The sequence below is a fragment of the Triticum aestivum genome, chromosome 1B, assembly GCF_018294505.1.
Source record: "Triticum aestivum cultivar Chinese Spring chromosome 1B, IWGSC CS RefSeq v2.1, whole genome shotgun sequence".
Lineage (NCBI taxonomy): Eukaryota > Viridiplantae > Streptophyta > Magnoliopsida > Poales > Poaceae > Triticum > Triticum aestivum.
The window spans coordinates 676426511-676444484 of NC_057795.1; positions in this window are offsets into that span (position 1 = coordinate 676426511).

The following is a 17974-nucleotide window of genomic DNA, read 5'->3' on the forward strand; positions in this document are numbered from 1 at the left end:
CGGAATAAACGGAGACTGGCGAAGGACGAGGTGACGATGCGCGTCGGGAATGGTTCCAGAGTCGATGTGATCGCCGTCGGCACGCTGCCTCTACATTTACCTACGGGATTAGTTTTGAACCTTAATAATTGTTATTTAGTGCCAAGTTTGAGCATGAACATTGTATCTGGATCTCGTTTAATACGAGATGGCTACTCATTTAAGTCTGAGAATAATGGTTGTTCGATTTATATGAGAGATATGTTTTATGGTCATGCTCCGATGGTCAATGGTTTATTCTTAATGAATCTCGAGCGTAATATTACACATGTTCATAGTGTAGATGCCAAAAGATTTAAAGTTGATAACGATAGTCCCACATACTTGTGGCACTGCCGCCTTGGTCACATTGGTGTCAAGCGCATGAAGAAGCTCCATGCCGATGGACTTTTAGAGTCTCTTGATTATGAATCGTTTGACACGTGCGAACCATGCCTTTTGGGCAAAATGACCAAGACTCCGTTCTCCGGAACAATGGAGCGAGCAACCAACTTGTTGGAAATCATACATACCGATGTGTGCGGTCCAATGAGCGTTGAGGCTCGCGGAGGATATCGTTATGTTCTCACTCTCACAGATGACTTGAGTAGATATGGGTATGTCTACTTAATGAAACACAAGTCTGAGACCTTTGAAAAGTTCAAGGAATTTCAGAATGAGGTAGAGAATCAACGTGACCGAAAGATAAAATTCTTACGATCAGATCGTGGAGGAGAATACTTAAGTCACGAATTTGGTACACACTTAAGGAAATGTGGAATCGTTTCACAGCTCACGCCGCCTGGAACACCTCAGCGAAACGGTGTGTCCGAACGTCGTAATCGCACCCTATTGGATATGGTGCGGTCTATGATGTCTCTTACCGATTTACCGCTATCATTTTGGGGATACGCTCTAGAGACAGCTACATTCACTTTAAATAGGGCACCGTCTAAATCCGTTGAGACGACACCGTATGAATTATGGTTTGGAAAGAAACCTAAGCTGTCGTTTCTAAAAGTTTGGGGATGCGATGCTTATGTCAAGAAACTTCAACCTGAAAAGCTCGAACCCAAGTCGGAAAAATGCGTATTCATAGGATACCCTAAGGAAACTGTCGGGTATACCTTCTACTTAAGATCCGAAGGCAAGATCTTTGTTGCCAAGAACGGATGCTTTCTGGAAAAAGAGTTTCTCTCGAAAGAAGTAAGTGGGAGGAAAGTAGAACTCGATGAAGTACTACCTCTTGAGCGGGAAAGTGGCGCAGCGCAGGAAACCGTTCCTGTGATGCCCACACCAACTGAAGAGGAAAACAATGATGATGATCAAGGTACTTCGGATCAAGTTACTGCTGAACTTCGTAGGTCCACAAGGACACGTTCCGCACCAGAGTGGTACGGCAACCCTGTCCTGGAAATCATGTTGTTAGACAACAATGAACCTTCGAACTATGAAGAAGCGATGGCGGGCCCGGATTCCAACAAATGGCTTGAAGCCATGAAATCCGAGATAGAATCCATGTATGAAAACAAAGTATGGACTTTGACAGACTTGCCCGATGATCGGCGAGCGATAGAAAACAAATGGATCTTTAAGAAGAAGACGGACGCGGATGGTAATGTTACAATCTATAAGGCTCGACTTGTCGCTAAGGGTTATCGACAAGTTCAAGGGATTGACTACGACGAGACTTTCTCTCCCGTAGCGAAGCTGAAGTCCGTCCGAATCATGTTAGCAATTGCCGCATACTATGATTATGAGATATGGCAAATGGACGTCAAAACGGCATTCCTTAACGGGCATCTTAAGGAAGAACTGTATATGATGCAGCCGGAAGGTTTTGTCGATCCTCGGAACGCTAACAAAGTATGCAAGCTCCAGCGATCCATTTATGGACTGGTGCAAGCATCTCGGAGTTGGAACATTCGCTTTGATGAGATGATCAAAGCGTTTGGGTTTATGCAGACTTATGGAGAAGCCTGCGTTTACAAGAAAGTGAGTGGGAGCTCTGTAGCATTTCTCATATTATATGTAGATGACATACTCTTGATGGGAAATAATATAGAATTTCTGGACAGCATTAAGGCCTACTTGAATAAGTGTTTTTCAATGAAGGACCTTGGAGAAGCTGCTTATATATTAGGCATCAAGATCTATAGAGATAGATCGAGACGCCTCATAGGTCTTTCACAAAGCACATACCTTGATAAGATTTTGAAGAGGTTCAAAATGGATCAGTCCAAGAAGGGGTTCTTGCCTATGTTACAAGGTGTGAGATTGAGCTCGGCTCAGTCACCGACCACGGCAAAAGATAAAGAAGAGATGAGTGTCATCCCCTATGCTTCAGCCATAGGATCTATTATGTATGCCATGCTGTGTACCAGACCCGATGTAAACCTTGCCGTAAGTTTGGTAGCAAGATACCAAAGTAATCCCGGCAAGGAACACTGGACAGCGGTCAAGAATATCCTGAAGTACCTGAAAAGGACGAAGGACATGTTTCTCGTTTATGGAAGAGACGAAGAGCTCGTCGTAAAGGGTTACGTCGACGCTAGCTTCGACTCAGATCTGGATGACTCTAAGTCACAAACCGGATACGTGTATATGTTGAATGGTGGAGCAGTAAGCTGGTGCAGCTGCAAGCAGAGCGTCGTGGCGGGATCTACGTGTGAAGCGGAGTACATGGCAGCCTCGGAGGCAGCGCATGAAGCGATTTGGGTGAAGGAGTTCATCACCGACCTAGGAGTCATACCCAATGCGTCGGGGCCGATCAAACTCTTCTGTGACAACACTGGAGCTATTGCCCTCGCCAAGGAGCCCAGGTTTCACAAGAAGACCAGGCACATCAAGCGTCGTTTCAACTCCATCCGTGAAAATGTTCAAGATGGAGACATAGAGATTTGCAAAGTGCACACGGATCTGAATGTCGCAGATCCGCTGACTAAACCTCTCTCGCGTGCAAAACATGATCAACACCAGAACTCTATGGGTGTTCGATTCATCACAATGTAACTAGATTGGTGACTCTAGTGCAAGTGGGAGACTGTTGGAAATATGCCCTAGAGGCAATAATAAAAGTATTATTATATTTCAATGTTCATGATAAATGTCTTTTATTCATGCTATAACTGTATTATCCGGAAATCGTAATACACGTGTGAATACTTAGACCACAATATGTCCCTGGTGAGCCTCTAGTTGACAGCTCGTTGTGATCAACAGATAGTCATGGTTTCCTGACTATGGACATTGGATGTCGTTGATAACGGGATCACATCATTAGGAGAATGATGTGATGGACAAGACCCAATCCTAAGCATAGCATAAAAGATCGTGTAGTTCGTTTTGCTAGAGCTTTGCCAGTGTCAAGTATCTCTTCCTTCGACCATGAGATCGTGTAACTCCCGGATACCGTAAGAGTGCCTTGGGTGTATCAAACGTCACAACGTAACTGGGTGACTATAAAGGTGCATTACAGGTATCTCCGAAAGTATCTGTTGGGTTGACACGGATCGAGACTGGGATTTGTCACTCCGTATGACGGAGAGGTATCTCTGGGCCCACTCGGTAATGCATCATCATAATGAGCTCAATGTGACCAAGGTGTTGGACACGGGATCATGCATTACGGTACGAGTAAAGTGACTTGCCGGTAACGAGACTGAACAAGGTATTGGGATACCGACGATCGAGTCTCGGGCAAGTAACGTACCGATTGACAAAGGGAATTGCATACAGGGTTTGATCGAATCCTCGACATCGTGGTTCATCCGATGACAACATCGAGGAGCATGTGGGAGCCATCATGGGTATCCAGATCCCGCTGTTGGTTATTGACTGAGAGCGTCTCGGTCATGTCTGCATGTCTCCCGAACCCGTAGGGTCTACACACTTAAGGTTCGGTGACGCTAGGGTTATTAGGAAGACTAGTATGTGACTACCGAATGTTGTTCGGAGTCCCGGATGGGATCCTGGACGTCACGAGGAGATCCGGAAGGGTCCGGAGGTAAAGATTTATATATGGGAAGTTGTCAAACGGACACCGGGAAGTTTCGGGGTCATACCGGTATTGTACCGGGGCCACCGGAAGGGTTCCGGGGGTCCACCGGGAGGGGCCACCCCTCCCGGGGGGCCACATGGGCTGCGTGGGGCAGGGAGCCAGCCCCTGGTGGGCTGGCCGCACCCCCTCCCTTGGGCCCATGCGCCTAGGGTTGAGGGGGAACCCTAGAGGGGGCGCCCCCCTTGGCTTGGGGGGCAAGCCACCCTCTCCCCTCTCCCCTAGGCCGCCGCACCCCCCCTAGATGGGTTCTAGGGGGCCGGCCCCCTTCTCCCTTCCCCCTATAAATAGAGGGGTGAGGGGAGGGCAGCCGCACCACCCTCCAAGGCGCAGCCCTCCCCTCCCCAACACCTCTCCTCCTCCGTTGTGTGCTTGGCGAAGCCCTGTCGGAGTACTGCCTCTCCACCATCACCACGCCGTCGTGCTGCCGGTGGAGCTGTCTTCCTCAACCTCTCCTTCCCCTTGCTGGATCAAGAAGGAGGAGACGTCTCCCGTCCCGTACGTGTGTTGAACGCGGAGGTGCTGTCCGTTCAGCACTTGGTCATCGGTGATTCGAATCACGTCGAGTACGACTACATCATCACCTTGCAAGCTTCCGCACGCGATCTACAAGTGGTATGTAGATGCAAACTCTCTCCCTTGACTCGTTGCTTAGATGAACTCATAGATGGATCTTGGTGAAACCGTAGGAAAAATTTTAATTTTCTGCAACGTTCCCCAACACAACCCACGAAGGGTAACGGCTGCGCGAGTCCACGGAGGGCTCCACCCATGAAGGGTCCACGAAGAAGCAACCTTGTCTATCCCACCATGGTCGTTGCCCACGAAGGACTTGCCTTACTAGCGGTAGATCTTCACGAAGTAGGCGATCTCCTTGCCCTTACAAACTCCTTGGTTCAACTCCACAATCTTGTCGGAGGCTCCCAAGTGACACCTAGCCAATCTAGGAGACACCACTCTCCAAGAAGTAACAAATGGTGCGTTGATGATGAACTCCTTGCTTTTGTGTTTCAAATGATAGTCTCCCCAACACTCAACTCTCTCTCATAGGATTTGGATCTGGTGGAAAGAGGGTTTGAGTGGAAAGCAACTTGGGGAAGGCTAGAGATCAAGATTCATATGGTAGGAATGGAATATCTTGGCCTCAACACATGAGTAGGTGGTTCTCTCTCAGAAATGGTAAGTTGGAAGTGTAGGTTTAGTCTGATGGCTCTCTCCACGAATGAAGAGGAGGTGGAGGGTATATATAGCCTCCACACAAAATCTAACCGTTACACACAATTTACCAAACTCGGTGGGACCGAATAGTTAAACTCGGTCGGACCGATTTAGTAAACCTAGTGACCGTTAGTGATTTTCGGTGGGACCGACATGCATCTCCGTGAGACCGATTCTGTTAGGGTTAGGGCATAACGTAATCTCGGTAAGACCGATTACACAAACTCGGTAAGACCGATTTTGGTAATAAGCTTTCCAGAGAGTTGGTCAGGTAAACTCGGTGGGACCGATTTGCTCTTTCCGGTGAGACCGAAATGTTACAAAAAGGAAACAGAGAGTTTACATTGCAATCTCGGTGGGACCGATCGCTCACTTCGGTTAGACCGAAACGTTACGAAGGGAAACAGAGAGATTACAATCCCATCTCGGTGAGACCGAGATCCCTATCGGTAAGACCGATTTGCTTAGGGTTTGTGGCAGTGGCTATGACTTTTGGAATCGGTGGCGCCGGATAGAAAGAATCGGTGTGACCGATTTTGGCTTTAGGTTTAGGTTATTTGTGGATGTGGGAAATTAGTTGAGGGTTTTGGATCATATCACTAAGCACATGAAGCAAGAGGCTCATTAAGCAACACCTCATCCCTTCTTGATAGTATTGGCTTTTCCTATAGACTCAATGTGATCTTGGATCACTAAAATGTAAAATGAAGAGTCTTGAGCTTTTGAGCTTGAGCCAATCCTTTATCCTTAGTATTTTGAGGGATCCACTTTCATCATCCATGCCATGCCATTCATTGAGCTTTCCTGAAACAATAGTCTTGGAATAGCATTAGCTCAATGAGCTATATGTTGTTATGAATTACCAAAACCACCTAGGGATAGTTGCACTTTCAATCTCCCCCTTTTTGGTAATTGATGACAACATATAGATCAAAGCTTCGACAAATGATAATAACATCGTCGCTTTGAGAAGTATGTGATAAGCAAGAGCTCCCCCTAAATTTGTGCATAGTTTTAGATTTGCTTTGGACTGCAAATGCACAATGAATTAGGCTGATGGGTTACTCTTCCATGTCACATACATCTTGGTGGAGCGCTCAAAATAATAAACAATGCATACATGCACTCATCACCAAGCATAGTGAGTGATCACATAAGATAGATAAGATAATATCAAGCGTGCATAAGTGTAGCTTATGATCAAACACATGATCATCAATGTCTCACAAGCATAGTATCTCAACCAAAAGCAAACACACCAAAAGCAAGAGAGAACAAAAGCAACACTCTCTCTCTCGAAGCCTATGATTTATACATTTTTCTCCCCCTTTGGCAACAAGTTACCAAAAAGTTCATAGAAAATGCATAGTGCTAGATCGACTCTCAAGCTTGATCTTCTGGTGGTGGTGTCCTGATGACTCCAAGGAAGAAGGCTTCAGTTGATGTACAGGGTGCTGGAGTTGATGCTGAAGCTGGTTGCACTCGAGCTGAAGGGGCAGTAGCTGGTGCTGAAGTTGTTGCTCTAGTGTCTGTCACTGGTTCTGCAACTGACCTTTGGGCTCTGGGCACTCGGGCAAACACATTGGTGGTTGTCTTGCCCTTCCTCTCCTACATGTCATCCTGCAGCTGCTCCACAACTGACTGAATCTCAGTTACCTTGACATCTAGATCATATAATTTTTGTTCGATGATTCTTTCCAGGCTCTCCTAGTTTTGAGTTAGGGTGGCCAACCCCTTCTCAATCCTCAGAGATGATGCTATCAACTAACCAAGCTGCTCCTGTTTGGTTTTCAAGAAATATTCAGATGCCTCCTCTTGAGTTGGCATTTTGGCAGCCTTCTCCTTCCTTGCCTTTTCTTTCTTCTCCTGAGCTTGAACTGATGATGGATCATCTTCATTCATGACAACCTCATTGTCCTCAAAGTCTGGATGAAGTGGAAAGTGTTCCTTATCCAGCTGATATTTGCCAGTTCCCATCTTTGAGTTGATCAATTCCTGAATCTGAGGTCCATATCCACAGCTCCTCTTCTGATCTACTGCAGTCCTCTTGATAGTTTCAACTATAAGGCTCATGACTTTGAATTTTTGTGGAACATCAAATAAATGCAACATGTTGATGGCATGTCCTCTGATCATGTTATGGTCACCAGACTTGGGCAACAGAGTGTGCCTCAGAATCCAATTGATAGTAGCCAGCCCTGACAGCAGAAAGTGGACTGATCCAAAAGAGAAAGTCTCTAGGGCTTTGTCTGGGATCTCCTTGTATATGTGAGCCATGGTATTGTGTCCCATCTTCTTCTTTGCATAAATGTCCAGATCATCATCATTTTCCTTTGGGGCATTGATCAGACTTGCCCATTCTTCTACAGTAGATTGGTACCTTGTACCTTCAGACATCCAAACAATTCTCCCATCTGGGTAAAAATATGCTGTGGAGTAGAATTGCATGATAAGTTCATCATTCCAATTTGTGAGCTTTTGCCCAACAAAATCTGCAACTCCACAACCAACAAAGTTGTCTTGCACTCCAGGATAGTGCTGTTCATTCTTCTTGATGAATTTCCAGTCAACCCACCTCATGTCACAAACTATGGGCTTCTTGTACAATAAGATTGTCTCATAGAAGTCCTGTTGTTCCTTTGTATGGAATCTGTAATCAACAGCAGTTCTTCTCCTTGTGGCACATGGATCTGCCATTCTCCACAGTCTCAGCCCTGAATCCTTCCTGATTTTCATGTCCTCGGCCACAGGATGGGCATCATTGTGGTCTGGTATCTTGGGCTTTAGCTTTCTTAGAACTTGTCCTTCTTCATCTTCCTCCTCAGCAACATTGGGCACTGGGGCCTTGTTCTTCTCAGCAGCTGGAATACTCCTGGTATTCCTCTTTGGTGCAGACTTGGCCTTGGGGGCAGCTTTGGGTGCTTCCTTGGGCTTAGATGTTGCAGCCCCTGATCTGATTGCATCACCCATAAGCTTAGGTGCCTTTGGTGTTGGTGCAGCAAGCTCTTCCTCTTCCATCATGGAAGGTTGCCCAACAACTCTGGCCATGGTCTTCTTGACCCTTTCCTTCCTCTTCTTGCTTTCATCAGCTGTCTCTTTGGGATCAGGATTTTCAGGCAGTTGAGTTGATGCTCTAGCCTTGGGCATAGGTTGCCTTCTTGCAGGTCTTTTAATCTTCATGCCTGGCTTTATATCCTTTGCTGAGCCATATTCCTTCTTGAGCACCACTTTCTTGGAAGTAGCCTCATCTTCCTCAGCCTTGTAGTCTTCATCCTTTGAATCTGAAGTTCTTTTCCTCCTTTGCCTAGTTGCAGCCTTAGGCAAATTGCTAGGAGTACTTCTGCTCCCTTCATCTGAAGTACTGGAGGGACTAGTGCCCTCACTCAAGTCCATCTGCTCTTCTGGCCTGTTCTGGCTGTCACTTTGATCAGACATACTGCAAAAGCTGACTGATGACCCTGTGAAGAGTTATAGATGAGATAGAAAAGATGAGCATCACAAAATGCAGAGGTTTTTGCAAAAGAATGACTCAAAAGTTCAGTTTTAGTTTTCCACATAAAGCATTTCGGATCCACCGATTTTCAAACTCGGTGATACCGAAGCAATTTTGGAACCTAAACTGATGATCTCGGTTGGACCGAGTTTCAGTTCGGTGGTACCGAGACTGCTAGGGTTTCACAGAATCCTCAAATCGGTTGCACCGATTAGTAATTCTCGGTCAGACCGAGAGTCACTAGTGCAATGGCATAAGCCAAATCGGTGAGACCGAGTTTTTCAACTCAGTGGGTCCGAGATGGTTTCGGCGGAAACCTAAACCTAAAAAGTCGAATCACATCTAATCTATGAACTACTTTGGCTGGATAGAAGGGTTTCAATTGTGGCAAGAATCAATATGAAAAACAATGTGCTAGGAATCAGACGTGGATAGCACAAAGATCAAGTCCATACCCTAACTTGGCGGTGGACTTGCTACGACGGCAACAGTGGGGACGAAATTCGTTGACGACGGCGAAGACCAGCGACAGGAGGCTGCTGGCGACGAGGAGACGATCCGGAGACCACGATGGCAGAGCGAGCTGTTGCGCGGGCGAAGGGTTTCAGAGAAATTTCCAAAATTTTGCCCGTGGCTATATATAGCCCGACCCTGTCTGTGTGACTGAGTGGAACAACTCGGTGGCACCGAGATGCATAACTGTGTTCAGTTACAGCAAATTGGTGAGACCGAAAAGTTCAAATCGGTTGCATCGAGATTGAAAACTTAGATCAACTTGATGATCTCGGTAGGACCGAAATGGAAGGATCGGTCAGACCGAGAATCACTAAGAGGTTTTGGAAGTTTAAGTCTATGACGAACCGCGGACTCCGAGTGCTCCTCATGTAGAGTGGTTCAAATCTGACTTGATCAAATTTTGTGATGTAGCATGAATAGAGTTTGAGACGAGAAAATCATAGATAGCTAAAGAAGGTTCTTAGGCATTCTTGTCCATCCACTTGGCACAAAGGAAGGAACCAAACAATCAAAACAACAAGTGGATGTCCTTGAATGAGTAAAATATGCACCAACATGCTCACACAATAAGATGACAATTGAAATATGTGGCAAAGCATGCACAACCAATTCTAGCATCTATCAAACAATTGGCGATGAATAGGTCATCTATATATGAGTATATTGACTTAGGAGTCAAAAGAGAACATTTGATCATAGGTCATACTCATCGTTTAAGCTCAAGTGGGGTTACCACTTTTACATAATGCATTAATGTGTTCACACCATTAGAGTTGCTTTGACTCGGTTCTTAGAGTTAAGCTCCCCCTAGATGTGAGATCCCCCCTTAGAGGGATGAACTAACCTTGGGTTTTGTCGATGATGACTTCATGTAGGTGTTGAAGATGTAGATGCTCAATGTTGATGTAGATCATTTGGAGCAATCCTTTGGAGTGAGTTGCACTTTCAACTTACCTACATGGGTTAGTCCCACAAGGAACAAACAAGAATATCCATAGACATAGAGTGATGCACACACAAGATGATGTCCATGAAAACATTAGGTTACCTTGTCCCTTGCCTTACCAACATGAGGGTTTGTGACTCCTTGAACTAGTGCAAGATGTGAAGGTTGATTGCACTTGTTCTTGCCAAAATGATATGAGTGAAGAATGTTGGCAGAGTCACCCTCAAGAACTCTCTAGTTCTTCTTCTTCGGGATCCACATCATCTTGATGGGAATCCTTGGAGTTGTAGTTGTACTTGATGAAGTAGAACTTGACGTAGTCTTGGGGACCCACTTTAACGAGGCTTTAGGTGCTTCTTCAAATACATCAATCTCTTCTTGAAGCTTGTCCTTGCCTTTGTTCTTGTGGTCTTGTGGTGGAAGATCATCTTGAGCTTGTGTCCCCTTGAAGGAAGTAGGATCATACTTCTCTTGTTGAGGAACAAACTTTGTCTTGGGGTATTGATCTTCTTCCCACTTAACTCTATTGGCGTTGAACTTTCGTTCAAAACCAACACATTGATTCTTCTGGTGCCTTCCTTGCTTGCGTACAATTTCCTCGAATTGCTTACTCCCGGTAAGGCTCTTGTAAACACCTTTCTCTATAATTCCCTTCAATAAAATATTTTCTTGCTCAAGTGTAGCTTGGATAAGAGAATCATTAGTGGAATCAAGAGAACTACTAGAAGCAACAATATTGGATTTAGCATTATTATTGTTACTACTAGAGGAAGTATCTTTCTTGTACTTGTTACTAGACTTGACTTGAGGCATGTAAGTAGATAAGAGTAAACGCTTGTCAATGTAAGAAGAACTTTTCTTGCGAAGATCATCATTGATTGCCTTTAAGAACTCATGCTCTTGCTCAAGATTGAGCTTTTCAAAGCGTAACTTCTCATGAGACCTTAAAAGTTCTCGATGATCTTCGAAGATAGTTTCATGAGCCAACTTAAGAGTGTTTAGTTCTTTAGTTAGAAGCTCAATTTTCTCCTTATCATTGTCATTCGTTTGATTAGCATGATTAATTGACGTTTCATCATAGTATTCATCACTAGAGTTGTCAACAAGTAAATCATTGTAAGTCCATCTAGTGCCACCCCTAGTTGGTTTTGGAGTATTGACGACAAAGTTGGTTGAGGGACTAATGCGTTTGTGAGAATTGCAGGATAACGCAGGTAGTGTCCCTCATTGATTAGGTTTACCTACCGGAGATGACCCCTAAAAATATATGAAGACATTGAAGACAATGGTGGTGTGTGAAGATATTCACACTGAAGTCTACGACATGAGAAGACATTGAGCGAAGACTATGGAGCGCGAAGACTGAGTTGTTTCGTTGTTTCCTTTTCTTCTTTGTTGAGTCATAGGAACCACCGGATTGTTAAGTGGGGTCCAAGTGAACTAAGTCAGAGTGACTGAAGTGATGCTCAACCCAAATCCTATGTCTTCGAGCAAAGACAATGAGAGCAAATCTTATCCAGAGCTAGATGAGTCAGCTTTGCTTGTAGCCCAAGTAAAGTTGTCGTGTGTGTTTGAAATCTGACCGTTGGAACACGTGTCAGTTCCTTAGTGACCCAGGGTCATTTCGGACAAATCAAGTCGGGTTGCCTTGTGGCTATAAATAGCCCACCCCCTACACCATAAATTGGTGGCTGCTCAGAGTTAGTTTACGGCTTTTGTCGTTTTGAGAGCAACCCACCTCGAAGCCTTTGAGAGAGAAATCCTTGCGAGGACAAAGCCCAAACACCCAGAGCCAAAGAGTGTTAGGCATCACTGAAGTCTTTCTGTCTGTGTAACCTGAAGACTTATTACACTTGAGGACTGTGTATCCTCCAGCCGGTTAGGCGTCGCGTTCTGAGCATCCAAGAGTCATTGTGGATTGCCGGGTGAACGAAGTCTGTGAAGGTTCGGAAGTCTACCTTGAAGACTTACCAGAGTGATTGGGCGAGGACTGTGTGTCCTTAGCTCAAGGGGAATAAGGTGAAGACACGGTCTTCTGAGTTGAATCTCAGCCTCCCTAACCAGACGTACAGTTGTCACAGCAACTGGAACTGGTCCAACAAATCCTGTGTCTTCAACAAGTGACTGGTTCTATCCCTTCCCTCCTTTACTTTGAGTTTGTCTTCGTGAAGTCATTGCTTATCTGTCTTATCTGTTTGACTTCATTGCTTGACTACTATTGTTGATTGGCTTCATACTATCTTCCATCCTGATCCTACTACCTAGCTGCTATTAGTCTTCGTACGTTAACGCTATTGCATACTTGACTATGGCTTGCTTGTTGTAGTTTATCTTCCGCTGCATATCAATTAGGTCATTTCTATTGTTTGTCTTTGAAACTTCCATGTTTTGAAGACTTTGATAAAAATCGCCTATTCACCCCCCCTCTAGTCGATAACTAGTACTTTCAATTGGTATCAGGGCAAGGTACTCCCTTGTTCTGTGTGATTCGGTAACCACCTGGAGTTTAGCTAAGTCGACTACAGGGATAATCAAAGTCTCCGCTGCCTGCCCCGTGTTCGATGGAACTGAATATCCCTACTGGAAGAATAAGATGTGCATGCATCCTGAAACCATTGATGTCGACCTCTGGTATGTCGTCAAGAATGGCGTTCCCAAAACTGGTGAAGGTGTCACCCATACTGATGTCAAGAAGTTCATTCAACTGGACTCGACTGCAAAGAACATCATCTGTGGTCATCTGACCAAAGGACAGTATGGCCGTGTGAGTGCTCTGGAAACGTCAAAGCTAGTCTGGGACTGGCTGTCCAAGGTCAACGAAGGCGTCTCTACACAGAGAGATCAAAGGATCAGTGTTCTTCGCAACCTCTTCAACCGCTTCAAGAGAAACGACAATGAAAATGTCCAGCTCACGTTTGATCGCCTCACCGACATCACAAATGAGCTACAGGCTCTCGGCGCCACTGAGATCACCAAGCATGAAATCGTCAAGACGCTGCTGAGATCTCTTGACAGCTCTTTTGACACCCTTGCCCTCATGATACAAGAACGTCCTGACTTCAAGACTCTCGATCCGTCTGATATACTTGAGAGGCTCAACACACATGAGTTCCAGCTTTCTGAGAAAAGAGATATCTATGGCCCCAACTATGGCCGAACTCGTGCTTTGAAGGCAAAAGTTGTTTCCTCATCTGAAGAAGAAGAATCTGACTGCGGTTCTGATGATCCTGAAGACATTGGAAGGGAACTTGCTATGCTTGTGAAGAAGTTCCAGAAATTCACCAAGAAGAAGGGCTTCAGAAAGTCTTCACGATCCAGTTCAAGAAATGATGAAGCTTCCACTCAAGACAACAAAAAGAGAGCATGTCACAAGTGTAAGAAGCCTGGGCACTACATCTCTGAGTGTCCTCGGTGGGACAACGAGAAGAAGAAGAAGAAGAGAAAGGAATATGACTCTGATGACAAGAAGAGGAAGAAATCATCAAAGTCTTCTTCCAAGTCCACATCAAAGTCTTCATCTCATAAGAAGAGCTCATCTGGCAAGGCTCGTGCTTTTGTTGGCAAGGAAATGGATTCAGAGGAGGAGTCTGCTTCTGAGGAGGCAGAGGTGGAATCTGAAGCTGAGTTCGACTCTGGCGTTGCAAGTCTGGCTCTAGACACAGCCTACGTTGCCAAGTCCATCTTCAACACTGAAGACAATGACTCCCACACCAACGCTGATGATGACAAGGACGAACCTGCTCCCACCTACTGCTTCATGGCACGCGGTGCCAAGGTAAAATCACGCGATGCTTACTTTCAAACATCAAGTGAAGATGACTCTGATTGTGAATCTAAACCCAGCTACAAAACACTTGCTAAAATTGCTACTGAACAACAAAGGGCTATGGAACATACTCAAAAACTGTTAGACAAAAGCGATGTCATGTTGGACGCGGAAATGACACGTTCACAGTCCTTAGTTGAAGACATAAAAAATCTTCATGCTAAGTATCAAGAACTTGAAAGTCTTCATGAGACGCTCTCAACCACTTATGAAAAGCTCTCCTATGATTATCTTCAAAGGAAGCAAGAGCTTGAGAAATTGAAAGCGACTCATGAAGATCTTCAAAAAGAGAATGAGTCATTTCGCGCTCAACAGATCAGTCCCGCTCAGGATGGATTTGAACCACCATGTTTAAAATGCATTGAGCGTGATAACGCTGCCTCTGTTGCTGAATGTTCCACTGCTGCTACTGTTGCTCTGTCTTCAACTACTGATGTGGTAACTAACCCCTCTGCTGAGGATACCACTACTATTGCTGATGAAAATGCTAGGTTGAAGACATTGCTTGAAACAGGGATGTACAAAAGTCTGAAAGGGCATCAGACACTTTGCGATGTCCTCAAAAAGCAGATTCTGAACCGAAACCCTAGGAAAGAGGGTGTTGGGTTCGAGAGGAAAATGAATGCTGATGGTTCCTACTGGAAGCCTGAGCAGTATCCCAAAACCACATGGGTTGCTGCAAAGGAACCTTCAGTGGATCCATCCACTTTATATGGCTTTACCTATGCTAATCCTATTATCATTGATAAATCCTTTGATGCAAACTATAAACTGTTCAAAAATCAGAATGGTGAAGTGTTTGCCAGGTATATTGGTACTAACTGCAGGAATGGACTGCCAATGAAGAAGATCTGGGTTCCCAAAAGCTGTCTTGAGAATTTTCCTGTGAATGTTGTCATGACACCACCAGGGAAGAAGACAAACCCCAGACCAAAGGCGTCACATGGTCCAACGGCTTCATACGAAAACAGGACTCACCCGAGTCACCCTAACGCCAATGTTTTGTAGGGAAATCATACTCAAACTTATGAATATGAGTGCATGTCTTCAAACCGCTATGTTCATAGGACTAAGAAATTTTCTGCTTATTCATATGAGTATCATTCATCTTCTGCAAGGCTATTTGCTAGGGCTCCAAAGCCGAAATTCTCAGATGCTGCACTTAGACTCATTGCTTCTAAGCCACCCCTAAAGATGTGGGTGGTGAAGAAGAACTAACTCTCTTTTGCAGAACATGGTCTCCAGCCAGCAATCAAAGGCGTCCGATATTATTATTGGGGACCTAAGACACAAAGGGACGCATGATAAAATGACTTACTATGTATTCCACATATGAATCGCTTACATGTCATACTGTGTGCTAACTTTCATCTAAGCTGTGATAATCCAAGTGTGCATCAAATGCTTATGCTTCACAACATACCTTGTGAAGCCTATCCTCCTAACTGCATTGTAGGGTATGACACCTCGTGCTTCAGAATGGATTATGGACAGCGGATGCACCAATCATATGATTGGTGATCGAAGTCTTCTCATGGACTCAACCTTACGTCCATTCAACAAGAGTCAAATCACATTTGCTGACACTGGTAAAGGCAAGGTATTGGGTCTAGGTAGAGTTGCAATCTCAAAGGATCAACACATGGATAAAGTGATGCTTGTTGAATCCCTTGGATTCAACTTAATGTCTGTCTCAATGCTTTGTGACTTAAACATGATTGTGATATTTGGAAAATATCGTTGCCTTGTACTAATGGAATCTGACAAGTCTCTAGTCTTTGAAGGGTATAGGAAAGGTGATCTATACATGGTAGATTTCTCAGCAGGTCCACAGCTTGCCGTATGTCTTCTTGCAAAAGCTTCAGAATGCTGGCTCTGGCATCGAAGGCTGGGGCATGCTGGCATGAGGAACTTACACACTCTCGTCAAGAAGAAGCATGTCATAGGCATCGAAGGTGTCAAGTTCAAGAAAGATCATTTGTGTGGTGCCTGCGAAGCTGGAAAGATGACGAGGGCCAAGCACCCCTCGAAGACAATCATGACAACATCTCAACCCTTCGAGCTGTTGCACATGGACTTATTTGGTCCTACTCACTACTCCACCCTCACAACAACGGCGTGTCTCTATGGCTTCGTCATTGTTGATGACTACTCAAGATATACATGGGTGCACATAATTCTCTACAAGACTGAAGTACAAGATGTCTTCAGACGATTCGCCAATCGAGCAATGAACAATTATGGCGTCAAGATCAAGCATATCAGAAGTGATAACGGCACTGAATTCAAGAACACCGGGCTTGATCTTTATCTGGATACAATGGGAATCACTCATGAATTTTCTACTCCATACACACCTCAGCAAAATGGCATTGTTGAGTGCAAGAACAGAACCCTCATTGAGATGGCTCGAACAATGCTTGACGAGTACAAGACACCAAGAAAATTCTGGCCTGAAGCTATTGATACAGCTTGTCACATCATCAACCGTGTCTACATCCATAAGCTTCTGGGCAAAACATCCTATGAGCTCCTTACTGGCAAGAAGCCAAATGTCAGCTACTTCAGAGTCTTTGGTGCTAGGTGCTGGATCAAGGATCCCCATCACAAGTCAAAATTTGAACCCAAAGCTCACGAAGGCTTCATGCTTGGCTATGGAAAGGATTCGCACTCTTACAGAGTCTTCAACCTCTTCCACTACAAAATCGTTGAAACAGTGGATGTGCGATTTGATGAAACCAATGGTTCACAACGAGAGCTCCTGCCAAGCACATTAGATGAAGCTCCTTCTAGTGAATCTGTCAAGCTAATGGGAACTGGTGAAATCATGCCCTCTGAAGCACAGCCTGAAGAGGAACTTATCATTTCTGCACCAAACCAACCTGAAGACAATGCTCAGACCGAAGACAATCCTCCCAATGATGACAATGATTAGCATGAGCAAGGTCTTCGTCCAGTTCATCCTCGTGTTGCAAATGAAGTACAAATTGAGAAGATAATTGATAGCATCAACGCACCTGGTCTGCTTACTCGCTCAAGAGCAACACAGTTAGCAAATTTCTATGGGCATTTTTCATTTGTATCAATATCTGAACCCAAGAAAGTTGTTCAAGCCTTTATGGAACCTGAATGGATTCAAGCCATGCAAGAAGAACTTCAACAGTTCAAGCTGAATAATGTTTGGGAACTTGTCAAGCGCCCTGACCCTCGCAAGCATAACATTATTGGCACTGAATGGATATATCGGAACAAGCAAGATGAGCATGGTCAAGTCATCAGAAACAAAGCACGTCTAGTGGCACAAGGATATACTCAAGTTGAAGGAATTGACTTTGATGAAACTTTTGCTCCTGTGACTAGGCTTGAAGCTATTCGCATACTGCTAGCCTATGCTAATCACCACAACATCTTGCTATATCAAATGGATGTGAAAAGTGCTTTCCTAAATGGCAAGATTGAAGAAGAAGTGTATGTTGCTCAACCACCTGGCTTTGAAGATCCAAAACATCCTGATATGGTGTACAAACTAAACAAAGCACTGTATGGCCTCAAACAAGCTCCTCGCGCCTGGTATGATACAATCAAAGACTTCCTGAAGAGCAAAGGCTTCAAACCAGGATCCCTAGATCCCACACTCTTCACGAAGACATATGATGGTGAACTATTTGTGTGCCAAATATATGTGGATGACATAATCTTCGGCTGCACCAACCAGAAGTATAGTCATGAGTTTGGATACATGATGCAAGAGCAATATCAGATGTCCATGATGGGTGAGCTGAAGTTCTTGCTTGGTCTTCAAATTCGTCAGCAAAGAAATGACATCTTCATATCTCAAGAAAAATATCTCAAAGACTGCCTGAAGAAGTTCGGCATGCAAGATTGCAAAGGTTACACGAC